The sequence below is a fragment of the Phoca vitulina genome, unplaced genomic scaffold, assembly GCF_004348235.1.
Source record: "Phoca vitulina isolate PV1807 unplaced genomic scaffold, GSC_HSeal_1.0 scaffold10, whole genome shotgun sequence".
Classification (NCBI taxonomy): Eukaryota; Metazoa; Chordata; class Mammalia; order Carnivora; family Phocidae; genus Phoca; species Phoca vitulina.
This window is the reverse complement of record NW_022589713.1, coordinates 1,249,874-1,267,995: the sequence shown is the minus strand read 5'-3', so window position 1 is coordinate 1,267,995 and position 18,122 is coordinate 1,249,874. Positions and strand designations below refer to the sequence as shown.

The 18,122-nt window shown below is 36.5% G+C and overlaps 1 protein-coding gene across 1 annotated transcript in view; it reads left to right on the top strand.

Annotated features, from left to right (window-relative positions):
* Positions 1-18,122, top strand: part of RSRC1 (arginine and serine rich coiled-coil 1) — a 406,135-nt gene that overhangs the window by 101,975 nt on the left and 286,038 nt on the right. The window lies entirely within an intron of this gene.

Sequence of the window (18,122 nt, the reverse complement as noted above, 5' to 3'; positions counted from 1 at the left end):
CTCATGATTAAAAATGTCTATTAATTTATTGTAAAGCTGTTAGGGGAAAAGGGTAAAAGTAAAACGAAGGTAGGGAACCATGTGATTTACTATTGGTTAGACTTCTTTCTATATAGAATGGGACTTGACCACTGTTAGGGGTGTGTTTGTGTGTGTGTTAGAGTGAGTGTATGTGTGTGTGAGACCCAGAATTTATTTTTTCTGGAATCGGTTTATTGAAACAATTAGTCTAACTTTGTCCAGTTGGAGGTTGAAATCCATTGATAACTGTTCGTTAAATTAGAAAATGTTAAAATGAAACAAAATCTTGGTTTGTAGTTTGAATTATAGCTTGTTTGTTTTATTCAAAACTGACATTGGGCTCTTTTATTATAAAAAGTAGAACATCTTGGAATTTATCCCCCTTTGTGAGTCTTTCAACACCCCATGTATATTCACTGTAATACTTCAGTACTAAAGCGTTTATCTGTAATGTATCAGTTTTCAGTGTTAAATCAAAGAGCTTGTCAGGATCTTAAATGTAGTTCCTTGAGATCTTGATTCTATGAAGAATTAAATTTATTAAAGGATATGGAACTCATCTCTCATCCTTTTCTTTTTCACAGTTGTCTGTGTGTTTATTTTTTATTTCCAGATTTACAGTGATACTATATAAACCTGTCAGATTCTTTGAAATGATAAATGTGTGGTGGACTTTGGAAGAGGATAGTATTATTATATGACTTTCTTTTTCCTGATGACCTCACAACTTTTAATGCACACAGAGCAGTTGTGGTCCTGCAAAATTTCGAGTTCTTTTTCTAGTTTTAAGGATTGTTGAATGTTATAGGAGCGGAGATGGGGTTGGATATCTGGCCATAAGGATAGGGAGGCTGAGTTAGCTAGAGTGGTAGAGTGGAATTAAGATCAGAGAGGATATGAGAGAAATCTATTGAGAGAGGGAGAAAGTCAGGAGGATGATAGATTTGAAGAGAGGATAGAGAATGGCTTTTTGAGACTGGAAAATATGGACTAAGAGGATGAATAATTATGTCAGTCAAGGAACTACCTTGCTCCTTATCCCTTTTTTGTTTTTCTTTTGGTTTATACTTTAGATGTTATGTGGCTATGAGAAGAGTGACTATGCTTTCTGGTAGTCATTAAATATTTGCTTTCCACTTCACCAGAATAATTACACAGTTGTATAAAATTAATATTACATAAAGCATTATTATGGAGATTTTAAAGGTAAGAAAAATGAGTGCATGGATAAAAAAGGGAGGTTGGGTGGTTTCAGGAAAGATTCTAATATGGTGACATCAATCTTGAAAGTTTGGGCCAGTTTTACAGATTGAACTCAGTGGCGGTTATGTTCGAGGGACTAAATCCTGGATGACAGATTTACAAGGTAATAATGTTGTATTCTTCATTATTTTTTAAATCTCAACAAAGGGGATGAACAAGATCAAAACAAGAGGTGTCAGTTGAAGGGCTCTAGGAACCAATGTCAAAAAGCTGTTGAGTAGCTTGATTCAGTAATTTCCATGGTTTTAGTGGACCATAGTATAAGGTCACGGTGTTGTATCAGGATATTCTCTCTTGTGGTTTGTGCCGAGGACATCCAGATTCTTATCTTTTGGTATGATCTAAAATCAGGAATTTTTTTGGGGGGGTCACGTACGCATTTAATGATAGTATTTATATATGTACAGATGTACCCTGCTTTGCTTCAGAAATAATTTGTCTTTTTTTTTTAAGCTTATGTGTTTATTTCTTAGACCTGATTTCTTAAGCCATTCAGGGCTGAGAATATATCTTTTACTCTTTTGTATCCCTTAGAGTACCTAATATACATGTTAGTTGTTAATAAATATTGATTGGTTATTGATCAGATATACTCATTCATTCGTTCGCTTGTTCAGTCAACAATATTTAAATGCCTTCTATTTATGAAGTACTATGTTGGTAACAAGGTCATAATAGTAGGCAGTCCTACTTGGAGAGTTCATGCAGATGGCAAAATAAGCATAGATAGAAGGGAAGATGTGTAAGTAATTACAGTGAAATCAGATGAATGTTTACTAGTTTGCTTGGAAACAGTGTATGAGTTAGAATGCTTTTGGCCATAATTAACAAAACCTAAACAATAGTAGCTTAAACCAGGGACAGCAGACTTCTTAGTAAAGGGCTAGATAGCAAATAGTTTAGGCTTTTTAGGCCATGTGTCTCTGTTGCAACTACTGAACACCAAGGCAGCCACAGATAATGTTAAATGAATGATATGGCTGTATCACAATAAAACTTTTATTTACAAAATGAGCAATTGGCAGATTTGGCCCACAGGTTGTAGTTTGTCAGCTTCTGGCTTAAACCTTGAGCACAATTTTTTTAGAGATTTATTTATTTATTTTATATAGAGAGAGAGTGGGGAGGAAGGCAGAGGGAGAGGGAGAGAGAAACTCTGCTCAGCACAGAGCCCGATGCGGGGCTTGATCTCACGACCCTGCGATCACAGCCTGAGCCAAAGCCAAGAGTTGGAGGCTTAACTGACTGCACCACCTAGGTGCCCCCATGAGCACATTTATTGCTAATAAAACAAAGAGTTTAGAGGTAAGCAAATTTGGGTACTTTTTAACTCTTCCAACAGGCCAGTCTTACTTAACCTGTTGGCTTTCATCCTCAGTCTTGATGCATTGTGGTTGCAAGATATCTCCATGAACATTAAGCTTTTTGGTCCAGACTAGTCAGCATGTCAGGGAAGGACTCTCAGAAGTGGTTCTTGAAGGAAGAGATGAGAAAGAATGTTATGTGCAAAACGAACTTCATGTGGAAAGACTTAGAGGCAAGCAGGGGGGTATGGCATATTTGAGGAACTAAAGTCTAATGAGGCTTGGTTTAGAGTTGAAGAGGAATAATGGTGAGAAATGAGTATTTGGAGTACCTTATAAGTTAAGTTGGGAGTTAATTCTAAAGGCAGTGAGCAGCTGATGAAGTTGCAAGTAGGGTAATGATACGATCAGGTCTACATGAGGTATGAACAAAATGCTTTGTTTACCGTGGACACAATAATAATAAGTGTTTAACATTTTAAATATATTTTCTGAGTATCAGGAATTTTGCTAAGCAGTTGACATGCATTATCTTATTTACTTATCATAATAGTCTCATGAAATAGGAACTTTTATTATCCTTCATATAGATGAAAACTTGTAGTCATAGAGCTAGTAAATGGTAGAGTTAGGCTTCTAATTCATGTTTCCTGACAAGAGCATTTTGACTCTTAACAGTACATTATCCTCATTCCTGTAATAATCCATAATCATTGATGATGAGATATAATGTTTGAGATCAAGTGATATGCTGTTGCTTAAACTTCCCTAGAAGATACGTAAAGAGAACTGAAAGAATTTCTGTGCCTTATTTTTCTTTGATCAGGCCAGAAATCTGTCATTAGTAAAAGATTGGTTCTTTCTTTTCTCCCTATATTCTTTCTCACGTATTTTCCTACAATAGCATTTCATATGTTTATTTAGAATTATATTTAATAAAACCCACAAAATTTCGAGTCCTTAAATTTATTTCTATGATCATTTTATGAGCTGTCTCTTGCCAAATGATTTCACCCCCCCTGCTGAAAAAAAGTGGGTGGAGAAAAAGGAAAAAAATTCACAAATCATATAATTAGGACTTATATATTAGTCCATTGTAGTTGAGCAACCCAAGAACAATATTTTAGCTTATGTTACGCTAAATAACCTGGCTGCTTCCCCACATAAGAGAAGATAACACTTCTGCTTCTTTATGTATAACAATGTTTATTTTTATCAATCCAGTTTGAAAATATCAATATTATATGAAAATTGATAGAATATAAAGCATACATTTATAAAGTACAAATTAAGAAGAGTAAGAACAATAATAGTAAAGGACTATTTTACAAATTGGGAAGAATAAAAGTGGGAGAGGAAGGAATGTGCAAGAAGAATTTAATGAGCCTAATGATGAGGAAGAGTTTCTTTATTAAACTTTTGAGGAAGAAGATACCAAATTAGATAATTCTGAAAAATCTTTATAAATACAGCAGATAATTAAATATAATTCTTGGAATTCCTGGAACATTTGAATGATTACATCTTATAGGGTTGTAAATTGATCTTTTCATTTTATTAAGCTACTGAATAAGGAAGGCCTAATAAAAGCTGGGAGGGTATCAGGAGTTTGTAGGGACTAAAAGGTGTCTTTCCTTATAACACTATATGAAGGATTAATTTAAGAAAGACATCAACTGGGGCACCTGGATGGCTCAGTTGGTTAAGCGTCTGCCTTCAGCTCAGGTCATGATCTCGGGGTCCTGGGATCGAGCCCCATGTCTGGCTCCCTGCTCAGTAGGCAGTCTGCTTCTCCCTCTCCTGCTGCCCCTCCCCCTCCCCCTGCTCATGCTCTCTCACAAACAAATAAATAAATAAACTTTAAAAAAAAAAGAAAAGAAAAAGACACCAACTGAGCCTTGTTTTACATTTTTTTGAAGATGGTTTAATGATGTTAATTTTCAATGTTTTACATTTATACAATTTGCTTTTTCAGACTATTTTACCTTTAAACATTGATACAGATTTTTCTTGTTTTTATTAGCTTCCCCCCAAATTTTTAAAACTTAAAATATTTATCGTATCATTAGCTATTTGTATTTATTTTATAGAAATGTTTTGAAATATGAAAACAAATTTTATTAATAGTTATGTTGAAGTTGGACACAACATTATTTTGTTAAGCACACTTATACTGAGAGTCAAAAATCAGAAATATGAAACTTGTCATGACATCTCATAATTACAGCTTGGTTTGATGATTGTGAACATTAGACACCCCATCTGAGTCTTCTGTGTATTCATATTGTGTCGTCCTTAGCAACATTTGATCAAACTCCATCAAGTATAGTTGGCTATTATAAAACATCTTTTATAGACTTTTTTGAAAAATTGGTTGTGAGGGGCACCTTGGTGGCTCAGTCGGTTAAGTGGCTGCTTCTGGCTTAGGTCGTGATCCCGGGGTCCTGGAACTAAGCCCTGTATCGGGCTCCCTGCTCAGTGGGGAGTCTTCTTCTCCCTCTCCCCTCACCCTGCTCGTGCTCTTCTCTCTTTCTCTCAAATAAATAAATAAAATCTTTTTAAAAAAAGATTGGTTGTAAATAAAAATGTCAATACGACCACTGACATTGTACTGTTATTTATTTATTTATTTATTTATTTATTTATTTATTTATTTATTTAACATATAATGTAGTATTTGTTTCAGGGGTATAGGTCTGTGATTCATCAGTCTTACACAGTTCACAGCTCACCATAGTACATACCGTCCCCAGTGTCCCTCACCCATCCCTCCAACCCCCGTCCCTTCCAGAAACCCTCAGTTTGTTTCCTGAGATTAAGTCTCTTATGGTTTGTCTCCCTCTCTGGTTTTGTCTTGTGTCATTTTTCCCTCCCTTCCCTTATGATCCTCTGTCTTATTTCTCAAATTCCTCATATCGGTGAGATCCTATGATACTTATCTTTCTTGATTGACTTACTTCGTTTAGCATAATACCCTCTAGTTCCATCCACGTTGTTGCAAATGGCAAGAATTCATTTTTTGATGGCTGCATAATATTCCATTGTGTGTGTGTGTGTGTGTGTGTGTGTGTGTGTGTGTGTGTATACCACATCTTCTTTATCCATTCATCTGTTGGCTCTTTCTAGGCTCTTTCCATAGTTTGGCTATTGTGGACATTGCTGCTATAAACATTGGGGTGCAGGTACCCCTTAGGATCACTACATTTGTATCATTGGGGTAAATACCCAGTAGTGCAATTGCTGGGTCTTAGGGTAGCTCTGTTTTCAACTTTTTGAGGAACCTCCATACTGTTTTCCAGAATGGCTGCACCAGCTTGCATTCCCACCAACAGTGTAGGAGGGTTCCCCTTTCTCCACATCCTTGCCAACATCTGTCATTTCCTGACTTGTTAATTTTAGCCTGGTGTGAGGTGGTATCTCATTGAGGTTTTGATTTGGATTTCCCTGATGCCAGGTGATGTTGAACACTTTTTGATGTGTCTGTTGGCCATTTGGATGTCTTTGCAGGAATGCCTGTTCATGTCTTCTGCCCATTTCTTGATTGGATTATTTGTTCCTTGGGTGTTGAGTTTGATAAGTTCTTTATAGATTTTGGATACTAGCCCTTTATCTGATTTGTCATTTGCAAATACCTTCTCCCATTCTGTCGGTTGTCTTTTGGTTTTGTTGACTGTTTCCTTTGTTGTGCAAAAGCTTTTTATCTTGAAGAAGTCCCAGTAGTTCACTTTTGCCCTTGCTTCCCTTGCCTTTGGCGATGTTTCTTGGAAGAAGTTGCTGCGGCTGAGGTCAAAGAGGTTGCTGCCTGTGTTCTCCTAAAGGATTTTGATGGATTCCTGTCTCACATTTAGGTCTTTCATCCATTTTGAGTCTGTTTTTGTGTTTGGTATAAGGAAATAGTCCAGTTTCATTCTTCTGCATGTGGCTGTCCAATTTTTCCAGCACTCATTTGTTGAAGAGACTGTCTTTTTTCCACTGGACATTCTTTCCAGGTTTGTCACAGTTTAGTTGACCATAGAGTTGAGGGTCCATTTTTGGGCTCTCTGTTCTGTTCCATTGATCTATGTGTCTGATTTTGTGCCAGTACCATACTGTCTTGATGATGACAGCTTTGTAATAGAGCTTGAAGTCCGGAATTGTGATGCCACCAGCTTTGTTTTTCTTTTTCGACATTCCTCTGGCTATTCGGGTTCTTTTCTGGTTCCATACAAATTTTAGGATTATTAGTTCCATTTCTTTGAGAAAAGTGGATGGTATTTTGATAGGGATTGCATTAAATGTGTGGATTGTTCTAGGTAGCATAGACATTTTCACAATATTTGTTCTTCCAATACATGAGCATGGAACGTTTTTCCATTTCTTTGTGTCTTCCTCAGTTTCTTTCATGAGTATTCTACAGTTTTCTGAGTACAGATTCTTTGCCTCTTTGCCTAGATTTATTCCTAGGTATCTTATGGTTTTGGGCACAGTGGTAAATGGGATCGACCCCTTAATTTCTCTTTCTTCTGTCTTGTTGTTGGTGTATAGAAATGCAACTGATTTCTGTGCATTGATTTTATATCCTGCCACTTTACTGAATTCCTGTATGAGTTCTAGCAGTTTTGGGGTGGAGTCTTTTGGGTTTTCCACATAAAGTATCATATCATCTGCAAACAGTGAGAGTTTGACTTCTTCTTTGCCGATTCGGATGCCTTTTATTTCTTTTTGTTGTCTGATGGCTGAGGCTAGGACTTCTAGTACTACGTTGAATAGCAGTGGTGATAGTGGACATCCCGGCTGTGTTCCTGACCTTAGGGGAACAGCTCTCAGTTTTTTCCCATTGAGTATGATATTCACTGTGGGTTTTTCATAGATGGCTTTTATGATATTGAGGTATGTACTCTCTATCCCTACACTGTGAAGAGTTTTAATCAAGAAAGGATGCTATACCTTGTCAAATGGTTTTCCTGCGTCTGTTGAGAATATCATATGGTTCTTGTTCTTTCTTTTATTAATGTATTGTATCACATTGATTTGTGGATGTTGAACCAACCTTGCAGCCCAGGAATAAATCCCACTTGGTTGTGGTGAATAATCCTTTTAATGTACTGTTGGATCTTATTGGCTACTGTTTTGGTGAGAATTTTTGCATCCATGTTCATCGGGGATATTGGTCTGTAGTTCTCCTTTCTGGTGGGGTCTTTGTCTTGGTTTTGGGATCAAGGTAATGCTGCCCTCATAAAATGAGTTTGGAAGTTTTCCTTCCATTTCTTTTTTTGGAACAGTTTCAGAAGAATAGGTATTAATTCTTCTTTAAATGTTTGGTAGAATTCCCCTGGGAAGCCATCTGGCCCTGGGCTCTTGTTTGTTGGGAGATTGTTGATTACTGCTTCAATTTTCTTACTGGTTATGGGTCTGTTCAGGTTTTCGATTTCTTCCTGGTTCAGTTTTGGTAGTTGATACATCTCTAAGAATGCATCCATTTCTTCCAGATTATCTGGAAAATTTGCTGGCATATAGTTGCTCATAATGTTTTCTTATAATTGTATTTCTTTGGCGTTGGTTGTGATCTCTCCTCTTTCATTCATGATTTTATTTATTTCGGTCGTTTCTCTTTTCTTTTTGATAAGTTTGGCCAGGGGTTTATCAATCTTATTAATTCTTTCAAAGAACCAGCTCCTAGTTTCATTGGTCTGTTCTACTGTTCTTTTGGTTTCTATTTCATTGATTTCTGCTCTGGTCTTTACTTTTTCCCTTCTCCTGCTGGTTTTAGACTTCACTTGCTGTTCTTTCTCCAGCTCCTTTAGGTGTAGGGTTAGGTTGTGTATTTGAGACCTTTCTTGTTTCTTGAGAAGGACTTGTATTGCTATATAGTTTCCTCTTAGGACTGCCTTTGCTGCATCCCAAAGATTTTGAACACTTGTGTTTTCATTTTCATTGGTTTCCATGAATTTTTTTAGTTCTTCTTTAATTTCTTGGTTGACCCATTCATTCTTTAGTAGGATGCTCTTTAGCCTCCATGTATTTGAGTTCTTTCCGACTTTGCTCTTGTGATTGAGTTCTAGTTTCAAAGCATTGTGGTCTGAAAATATGCAGGGAATGATCCCAGTCTTTTGGTACCGGTTGAGACCTGATTTCTGGCCCAGGATGTGATCTATTCTGGCGAATGTTCCATGGGCACTCGAGAAGAATGTGTATTCTGTTGGTTTGGGATGGCATGTTCTCAATATATCTGTGAAGCCCATCTGGTCCAGCGTGTCATTTAAAGTCTTTATTTCCTTGTTTGTCTTTTGCTTAGATGATCTGTCCATTTCAGTGAGGGGGATGTTAAAGTCCTCTACTATTATTGTATTGTTGTCGATGTGTTTCTTTGATTTTGTTATTAATTGGCTTATATAGTTGGCTGCTCCCATGTTAGGGGCATAGATATTTACAATTGTTAGATCTTCTTGTGGGATAGACCTTATAAGTACAATGTAGTGTCCTTCCTCATCTCTTATTATAGTCTTCGGTTTAAAATAATAATTTGTCTGATGTAAGGATCGCCATCCCAGCTTTCTTTTGATGTCCATTAATGGTAAATGGTTTTCCACCCCCTCACTTTCAATCTGGAGGTGTGTTTGGGTCTAAAATGAGTCTCTTGCAGACAGCATATCGATGGGTCTTGTTTTTTTATCCAGTCTGATACCCTATGTCTTTTGATTGGGGCATTTAGCTCATTTACATTCAGGGTAGCTATTGAAAGATTTAGTGCCATTGTATTGCCTGTAAGGTGACTGTTACTGTATATTGTCTCTGTTCCTTTCTTGTCCATGTTACTTTTTGACTCTTTCTTTGCTTAGAGGATCCCTTTCAATATTTCTGGTAGGCCCGGTTTCGTGTTTGCAAATTTTTTTAGTTTTTGTTTGTCCTGGAAGCGTTTTCTCTCTTCTTCTATTTTCAGTGGCAGCCTAGCTAGATATAGTATTCTTTGCTCCATATTTTTCTCATTTAGTGCTCTGAATATATCATGCCAGTCCTTTCTGGCCTGCCAGGTCTCTGTGGATAGGTCTCTTGCCAATCTAATGTTTCTAACATTGTAGGTTACAGACCTATTGTCCCCAGCTCCTTTCAGGATTTTCCCTTTTCCTCTGAGACTTGTGAGTTTTACTATTAGATGTGGAAGTGTTGACCTATTTTTATTGATCTTGAGAGGCGTTCTCTGCCTCCTGGATTTTGATGCCTGTTTCCTTCCCCAATTTAGGGAAGTTCTCTGTTATAATTTGCTCCAATATACCTTCTGCCCCTCTCTCTCTTTCTTCTTCTTCTGGGATCCCAATTATTCTAATGGTGTTTTGCTTTATGGTATCACTTATCTCTTGAATTCTCCCCTTGTGATCCAGTAGTTTATCTCTCTTTTTCTCAGCTTCTTATTCTCCATCATTTGGTCTTCTATATCACTAATTCTCTCTTCTGCCTTATTTATCTTAGCAGTTAGAGCCTCCATTTTTTAAAATTTTATTTTATTATGTTATGTTAATCACCATATATTACATCATTAGTTTTTGATGTAGTGTTCCATGATTCATTGTTTGCGTATAACACCCAGTGCTCCATTCAATACATGCCCTCTTTAATACCCGTCACCAGGCTAACCCATCCCCCCACCCCCCTCCCCTCTAGAACCCTCAGTTTGTTTCTCAGAGTCCATAGTCTCTCAAGGTTCATCGCCCCCTCCGATTCCCCCCCTAGAGCCTCCATTTTTTATTGCACCTCATTAATAGCCTTTTTGATTTCGACTTAGTTAGATTTTAGTTCTTTTATTTCTCCAGAAAGGGATTCTCTAGTATCTTCTGTGCTTTTTTAAAGCCCAGCTAGGATCTTTATAATCGTCATTCTGAACTCTAGTTCTGATATCTTACTAATGTCCATATTGATTAGGTCCCTGGCAGTCGGTACTGCCTTTTTTTCTTTTTTTTTTTTTTTTTTTTTTTTTTGAGGTGAATTTTACCGTCTTGTCATTTTGTCCAGAGGAGAATAGATGAATGAGAGAACAAAATTCTAACAGGGTAACAACGACCTCAGAGAAATATACACTAAGCAAATCAGAAGAGACCCGACATCAGGGGGAAAAGAAAGGGAAATATAAAAAAATAAAAATTATGATCAGGCTGGTGAATAGAACAGAGCCAAACACTAGATTTTGGTTGTATTTTGGTCTGTTGGAAGAAATTGGCTCCCCAAATTTTAAAGAATTAAAAACTTACATATATACAGAAATAAGGGTAAATACAATGAAGGGATGGAATATGATTGTAAAGATGAAAATTTAAAAAATTTTTAAAAAGGAATTGATAAGTAGTTGGTTAAAAAAAGAATGAAAAAATTCAAAAAAAAAAGAAAGAATGTGATTAGGTAGGAGACTAGGACAACATCATACACTAGATTTAGGGTATATTTTGTTCTGTTAGAAGAAACCGTATCCCAAAATTCTAAAGAAAGAAGAACTTATATATATACAAAAAATAAGGTTAAATACAATGAAGGGATAAAATCTGAATGTAAAAATGAAATTTAAAAAAGATTTTAAAAGGATGTTGGTTGAAAAAAGGGAAGAAGAAAAAGAAAAAATAAAGAAAATTTAAAAAATTCACTTTGAAAGACTAAAGAATCATGGGGAAAAAGCCATGAATTCTATGTGCTGTATTCCCCCTAGCGCTGGAGTTTTGTAGTTCTCATTGATGGGTAAACTTGGTCTTGGCTCTATGTTCTTGCTGATCTTCTGGGGGAGGGGCCTGTTGCAGTGATTCTCAAATATCTTTGCCCAGGCGGAATTGCCCCGCCATTGCCAGGGGCTAGGCTATGTAATCTGTTTGGGTTTGCTCTTGGTAGCTTTTGTTCCCTGAAAGCTTTCTGTACAGCTTTGGAGGACGAGAGTGAATATGGCGGCCCTTCAATCTCTGGCCCCAGAGGAGCCAAGAACTCAGGGCCCCACTCCTCAGTGGGTCCTCAGAGAAAAGCAGTCAGTCATTCCTTTCTCCCCAGTCTCCGGCTGCACTCTGTGCGCACCCGGCCTGTGACAGAGCATTTCTGTCTCTGGCACAGGACCTGTTTGGTGTCTCCAAACCCAGCAGATTCCTGCGGTGCGCTACCACGCCACTCATCCCGGGGCAGGAAGGGGAGTCTCCCTGGATCTGCCGCTAGTTGAGTCCCTGCTCTAAGAGCAGTGGCCCGACTGTGCCACAGATCACAGTTTATGGCAACCTGAGCTGAGAGCCCACTCCTTCACTCCGTCTTTGCAGCCGGCTTCCCCGCTCTGATAACTGGGAGCTCTGCCACACTCAGGCTCCCCCGGTCTTTCTGTGACCCCAAGGGTCCTTAGACCACACTGTCCCAGCGAGGGTTCCACCCCCCCCCCTTAGCCACTGGAGTGACATCCCTCGGGGAGCAGACTTCTAAAAGTTCTGGTTTTGTGCTTCGCTGTTCTATCAGTTGCTGGTAGCCAGCTCCCTCCCCCATCTATCTTCCTGTATATCGCCTCAGATTCACTTCTCCACATGTCCTACCTTCCAGAAAGTGGTTGCTTTTCTGTTTATACAATTGTTGCTGTTCTTTTCTTCGATCTCCTGTTGAGTTTGTAGGTGTTCAAAATGGTTTGATACCTATCTAGCTGAATTCCTGGGACCAGACGAAATTTAGGTCTCCTGCTCCTCCGCCATCTTGCTTCTCCCCCCTTGTATTGTTTATTTTAAATCATAGTGCCATCCTTAAGAGTAGAATTTGGATGGATTTGATTTAAATCTATTTTCTATCAGGATTTAAATCACTAGCCAGGAAAATTTTGTTTAAATCAGTTATTGCCTAGTAAAATACTTTCTTAATTTGAGTAACTTTGGAATTCATCAGGAATCTAATTTAGTATTCCTGAACATATTCTCCTTTAGATGTGGTACTCTGAAAGGCTTTCAGTTATTAACCCCTTATTGACTTTTCAGTAGATGGATATTGTTTTCAGAAATGTGCCCATCAAGATTTCTAGAATATTTTGCTTGAAAACTTGAGTTTATACTTTTTTTCTTTTCTTTCTTTATATAACTTTTTAAACCTTTGTGCTTTTAGAGAGAGTTAAGTATTTCCCAGTGGACATAGGAATTCATATCTGAACAACTGAAGCAGTTCTTTTTGGTGGGTAATGGAAGGGGAATATGTTTAAATAGAATTTCTTATACTGAAGTGTGACTCCCACTACATCAATTGTCTTTAAATCTTTCTGAAAATATATTAGAAGCTACTGGGACAGCAGTGAATTTGGGCTTCATAGCCTGTATATTACCTGTTTATAAAATCTTTCATTAAAAAGTTTACTATGCAGTGTAATTAGAAGTTATATTATATCAAAACTATTTCAGGTATGTCTTTATAGACTAAAAGCACTGAAAGCTTATCAACAGAAGCAGCATATACTTTTTGTTCATAGGAATTACTGCCTTTGAACATGTAGTATTCTGAAATATAGGCACCCACACACACATTTAAAAGTGTGCTAAGGTATTTAGATTCTGGGAAAGGTAAATTAAGTTGCAGAAAAAATATAATTTTTGCTCATTTTAAATCATTTACAATTTTTTTCATTATAGGACAAGTTTTTCTCTTTGAGCCTTAATTTATTCTTCTGTAAAATGGGGATAACTATACTTAAAAAACTAGAAGTATTACAAGCAGTGTGTATAAGAAATATAGTACCATGTAGTAATCATATTTTAGAGATGTATGTTGGTTATGGCTTTGACCTGGCAATGTTCCAGAGTCTTCAGTTGTAGAGTTTCATGCACTAAGTTTCTGTTGAGATTTTTTCTACCTAGTGCTTGGCAGAAGATGTTGAAGTGATTTGGGAATGCTGGACTCTGAGTTTTGACAGCAGTTACATACTCTTAGATGCTGTCATATTTTTCCTTACCTCTTATTTCTTTATGCAGCAGGAAGTCATTTATGCTAATTTACCCCTATTTGCATATAGGTTATAGCGTTCTGTGGTGCAGAGCGTGCTTAGAACTCCTTTTAAGTGTCTGTTTGGATCAAAGCAGGGCTGTGTGATAGCTGTTGTCTGACACCAAGCTGTGTGGTGTTGTTTTCATTAAACATTTATCACACTTCGAATGTGACAGCAGGCAACTTTGTGCCAGTATAACATGTTTTCATGCAAAATTTATTGAAAAAGACGAGGCTTTGTAAAGAGATCTTGTTGCCTTTCACCAGTGGCGAAGGGTAAATGTTTGGTTCGACTGAAGCATATACCTTTATCACATGTCATTGTAACATGCAAAGGAAGCTTCGTACTGTCAGTTTTGTTAAGGAGGTAAACAAATACATTTTTATATAAATGTGTGCACTGGATTTTTCTTCCTTTTTAAATTAAATTTTTTACAATTTCCTTGTGAATTGAATGAATACCGTAACAGTGGCCCTTTATGTTGTTGGGTATTTTTTATTGCAATAAAATTTACCACCCAATTTCTATTGTGTAGGTTTGCACTAGGTATTAGTTTTTTTTTTTTTTTTAAAGATTTTATTTATTTATTTATTTGACAGAGAGAGACACAGCGAGAGAGGGAACACAAGCAGGGGGAGTGGGAGAGGGAGAAGCAAGCTTCCCGCTGAGCAGGAGCCCGATGTGGGGCTCGATCCCAGGACCCTGGGATCATAACCTGAGCCGAAGGCAGACGCTTAACGACTGAGCCACCCAGGCGCCCCTGCACTAGGTATTAGTTTTGTTCAACAGAAACAATCTGTAATTTTTTTCAAAAAGACAAGGTCAAGAAAGGGAGTCTAACTAACAAAAAGAATAATCAGCAAAAGCAGGAGGCGAGGGTTTTAGAAGTTCTCCCCCAGGTCGCCACCTTTCTCTTATTCATTATATCAGTACATTTTAATTATCCCAGAGTTTGCCAAATGGGATTTGACTTGAATTATGCCTGATAGAACATTAAATGGCATGAATTGTAGGTTCATTCTTTCTTTTTGTGGTTGCCTGGCTGTGAAAAGCCTTAGAATGAGAGAAGGTATTTTTATTTTCCTTTTTCATTCCATAGGAGGCTCAGGAATTACAGTTACGTGAAGTCAGTGAGAGAGTGAGGTAGCCTCATGCTGGAGTTATTAGTATGTTTCATCACATTGACTATAAAAAATTTGGTGAGACCCTCATAAGAGGTACTACAAAAAATTGTGTTAGCATTAATATTCAAGAATAAAAGGAGGGAATAGTGAGTTGTGTGTAATGGAAGGAACTTTATCTTTGAAACCATAACAGAATCCACACAAACTTTCAAATTCTGATTCACTGTGCTTTGGAGCCATTAAAGGATAATTTTTTAAAAAGGTAAAATCATGACTCATAAAAATACTCATGAACATATGCCAAAGGTATTATTTAACTCATTAATTAATGAGGGAACCATGAAGATGTTACTACAGTAGCTCCAAGGAGAATCCAAAGAGCAGACACATATTTATAGGATACAAAATTGTTTAATACAGTCAAACTGGCTTCTTGCAGGATGGAAATCAGTGACAACTCCACTGGACAAAATCCATATGCATATCTATGGAAAATAATCATTTGCATTGCTATAAATTATCTATAATTTTGAAATTTAAAAATAGGCAAAGAAAGGCAGAAAGGTGGAGATAACTTGGAAAGGCACCCTAGATAAGATACCTAGTAATTTTTGGCCATCTCAAGTCATTTAAATTTTTTTCTTGACAGGGCAAGTTATTTTCTTTGAGCCTTAAATGTGTTATTCTGTAAAATGGAGATAATGATAATTGAAAAGCTGTAAATATTAGAAGCAGTATGTGTAAGAAGGCTAGTACTATAGAGTAGGATCTCAATAAATGGTATTTTTTATTAACAACACCAATTTAATTATTGATACTTGTGTTTACCAGTTTCTCAACTATCATTCTTTTTTCTAACTTTTGAGTCTTTTGAAAGGCTGTTCTCTCAGCCTGAAATACTCTTTTTTTCTCCACATCTCCTGCTAGCTAGTTCCATTCATCTTTTGAGGCTCACTTCAGATATCACTTCCTTCATGAGATATTCTCTGCCCCTCATGAGTGTGCTAAATAGCCCTGCAGTTAGCACTCATAGTATTTATACTTAATCTGAATAGAGAGCTTTATAATTTTGTAAGGTATATACCTTGTCTGTCTTATTCAACACCGTATTTACCTGGACCATAGTAAGTACTGATGTATTTGTAGAGATGGTTTTAGAAGTTGTTTCTAGGTAATAAAATCTAGCTTTTAAAGCATTTGAAAATGACAAAATTGAATTTTTGACATTAGAAAAATAAGCAACTACCTCATGCCTATTTTAAGTGTGCATGGGTACCCACACATATATATATCACCTCCATCAAAGTCTCCAAACTACATTTTTTTTAACAAGTCTACATAACTTTCATTATCTTTTTCTGTACTTTAAATGTTACCAGTTATGTTTTAGTTAATATCATTTAGCATCAGTTGCTTAAAAAATTGAATGTCACTTGTAGAATTTATATTTTAAATACTGATTAAAATTCCAGTCCTCATTGATGACTCTTCATGCCTGATCTAATTATTTCAGGATCCTAATTGGTATCACCTACTCTGTTGATTTGGTACATGGTTATAGGGCAAACGACTAGACTTAAGTATACAATTCCATAGAGATCCTTTACTGAAGGCCTTGGTGTTTGTCTTCAGTTAGGTTATGTATGGCTTTGTAAGCTAAAAAATCTGCGCTATTGTTAAAGAAATGTAGAGGGAATAAACTTGGAGTGTCAGCCAAGTCTTTTCTTCCTAAATAAACAAGCAGTTCCCCTAAAAGCTAAGCTGTTGCTTTTAAGTACTCACTGTAGTTCTAATTTATACCTCATTGTAAAGCACCTTGAGTATCCCAGATATGAATGATACTAATCCAAATAGAAACAGTCTGTTCAATATATTTTTTAAAAAATCTACTTTATTCAATTCTCATAGGCTTTCTTCCCAGTCTAGTGAGCATTGGAGTAGCATCTCCAAAATAGAACAGATTGGTATAAACCATAATATATGCTTGACATATTAGGTAAATCTTGGTCAGCACAAGTAGAAAAGCAGAAATTTAACCTCCTTTGATTAAACAGCGAAGATTGGGAAGTAGATACCTGTATGATAATCTATTTTTATATCCTAATGTGATATTATAGGACAGTTTTTAAAAGGCTAGCTTAACTGTTCTTAATATCCTGGTAAATGTAGTGTGTATAGCCAGATGATAGGAATGGCATATGTCTTTTTGGATGATGTAGTTATGGAGTGCCCTTTTCCACTAAAGCAGAGTAAGTTGTAATAATACATTCCATTCATCTAAGTATTGTTAACATAGCTTAGATTTCAAGACATTGAAAGTGTATTCTAAAATAAAACTCCAGATGGTGTCATTGGTGTTAACGCTTTTCATTTAGTGCTAAGGATATTGTCCCTGGTTTTTGAGATTGCATATATAACTACAGGAAGATTGGAAACAATCCCAGTCAGAAATTGAAAATTGTGGGTATAAACACAAAGCACTTTGTAAATGCTATTACATATGTGATGATCACTAACACAGCAAGTGCAGTTAGGGAAATAGAACAATGAGTGCTGCTGTTTTAATTCTTTATGAACTCTTAGAGGAGGTTTTGAAATGGTAGCCTTTGGCCTCTGGATATGCCAGCCTGTGACAGGCCACCGGGAAGTAGATCACTTTGGTTGTAATGTTGCAGTGTTAGCTTCTTTTTCTTGAGAAAGATAAAAGATGGCATTCCACATTAGAAAAATAAACTGGTAGATATCAAATTTTGAAAAGTAATGTGAATTTGGAAAAAGCCAGAGTTAAAACTTATATTGTGACTACTTAGAAATTAAATCCACTCAACCACAAGAATGAAAGATAAAAGTAGACGGAAAATGTTTTCATCTTTCAAAGCTATCTAGATAAATAAGAGTAGTGCTTTTGTGTAAACAGACATACACAATCACTCAAATTGATAAGTAACTCTTTGATTATTTACTCTTTAAATGAAGATCTTTAAATGTCATCCGTCCATCAGTAGTGTTAGGTCCAGTAAATTTGCGACTGTAAAGTTAATCTGAAAAATTGTCATGGCATAACCTAAGCCCAAGAAATTACACTGATATTATATCACAATATGTGTGCTTATGAGTTAAAAAGCAGTATCTGCTTAAAATATTTACCGTTGATACTTTTTTAGAAATACTCAAATGTCTTTTTTCTGTATTAGGTTTTTCTTTAAGTAGATTTTTGAGATATAATTTATATGCAGTAAAATTCACTTCTTACGTATGTAGTTCTATGAGTTTTGACAGTCATATGACAGTTATATGGGCATCTAACTCTCATCACAATCAAGATACAGAGTATTTCCATCACCCTAAAGAGTTCCCTTATGTTCTGTGTGTACCTTCCTCCACTCCCACCCCTTGTCAAATTGAAAAGTTTCACCTTTTCTCAATATCATATAAATGGAATCACACAGTATGTAGCCTTTTGTG